Source organism: Erythranthe guttata, chromosome 1 (assembly GCF_056151865.1).
Source record: "Erythranthe guttata isolate IM_541 chromosome 1, IM_541, whole genome shotgun sequence".
NCBI lineage: Eukaryota > Viridiplantae > Streptophyta > Magnoliopsida > Lamiales > Phrymaceae > Erythranthe > Erythranthe guttata.
In genome coordinates, this window is record NC_142533.1 from 5,778,364 (window position 1) to 5,780,344 (window position 1,981).

Here is a 1,981-nt window from a genome sequence, read left to right on the forward strand (position 1 = left end):
AAATTCATAAATCTAAAAAGAATTTAAAAATATCATAAAAATAAAAGAAACCCATGAATTATCTCTCCGGAAAATAAGATTAATTAGTGCTACAACTATGTCATATTAGGCCATGTACGTGGTACATGGATAGGAATTGTGTGGTCACATTATACTGCATATCTGGCCATATATTACAATCTGCCCGTTTGGCACCAAATATTAGAAATTGTAATTTTCCATTTTTCCCATTTACGTACTCATATATATATATCAATCAAAAGTTGTGGAAGTTTTCATTTTATTCCAAAATCCATTTCCGTTGACATTTGAGAGTTACAATATGACAGAGGGCAAGAAACCTTGTATATATATTCAACAAATCAAACAGACAAAATATAACATATATCTTAACAAAATTAAATGACATCATATATAGGACTTATATATGTCCCAAAAGACGACCAAATATAATTATTAAGCACAAAATTAAAAACACATAAAAAACAAAAAAAAAACAAAAAACAAAAAAAACAAAAAAAAACAAAAAAGACAACATAATTTTTCACTAATTGGTTTTGTATTGTATAACATTTTACGCGCATTGGAAGCCAGATGGGACCTTCTTGTCGCAAGCGTTCAGAATCAAGCTGAGTGAGATGGGAACATTTAGGTTAATGCCCAACACGTTGGCTTTCACGGCTGTGCAAAGGCAAACTGCGGCCTCGAGATCGGTTAAGCCGCCAATGAGGGTGCAACATGGCTCCTTTGAGAGTGGTGCTCCGATGACAATGCCCACCAAGTCGTTTAGCAAGTTTGCGCATGCTCCCAATTTGAGTGTGTCTCTTGGGCACGTGGCCTTACTAGGGCTCGGGGCTTTTGGGGTTGAGGGGGCTGTGGGGGTTTTAGGGGTGGTGGGGGTTGTGGGGGTCTTAGGGGGGGTGGGGGCTTTAGGGGTTTTCGGAGGGGTGGGGGTTTTCGGGGTTTTCGGGGGTGTGGGGGTTTTAGGGTGGGTGGGTGGTGGAGGGCATGAACTCACCACCATTGCAAAGAAGAGAATGTGAAAAACAAGAAAAAGGGTTGTTGAAGAAGCCATTTTCTTGATCGATCGATCGAAATCTATATTTTACGAGAATTTCGTAAGGTTTTCGAATGTGTTGTGGTATTAGCTTCAAAGGTTAATTTGTGTGATGGAATTTTTGTGTTAAGTGAGTTGGGGTTTTATAGGTGAAAAATATGGGGAAATAATTTAATTTCATTTTATTTGATTTTATTTATTTTGTAGGATACATGCATATGGTGGCTAAATGATGATGGTGAAAGTTATTAGTAGTGATATTTTATCGACCGACGAAATAAAAAATTGTAATAATATGTCTACCAAGTCATGACAAATAACTTTCAATGGCTTGATAAAAAGGTAATTAGTTTTTGGTCATAAGTATTGACAAATGACAATTAATGGCATATTATTTTTATTTTATTTTTTTCAATGAAGGAACCCGCAGTCAGCTATATAGATACACAGGGTAAACCTACACTCTCGTATAATAACTTCCCAGGTCTCACTAAGCACACATACTCATAGATGTGTGTGATTGTATGCAGATCAATAGTTAATAATCACCCGATGTATTCCACTGGGTGTAGCATCAAACAAACCGGCGAGTGAGTTGTCACAATGAAAATGCATGGTCACTATGAAAATAATCCTCTATCATTAATTATTTAATTATTAACTTTTGGAAATAATGATTATTATTTTCATGTGATTAAGCCAAAAAAACCAAAAAATCCACATTCCTAAATTCTCTACTGTATTTTCAGTTGCTCCAATTAATAGAATACTTATTAATTCTAGCAGTTATATATCCCACGTAAGATTTGTGGACATTAAATTAATTAAAGCATATATGTGAATGTATTAGGATTTTTTAAATACAAATTGTGACTCAATGATGTACATTTATTCTTGTGAGTAGTTTATTAAATGTTTATGGCC

General features: G+C 34.9%; 1 pseudogene; it reads right to left on the reverse strand.

Moving 5' to 3' along the window:
• Window positions 1–540: 540 nt before the first annotated feature.
• Window positions 541–1,162, reverse strand: LOC148772684 (putative lipid-binding protein AIR1 pseudogene; annotated as a pseudogene).
• Window positions 1,163–1,981: the final 819 nt, after the last annotated feature.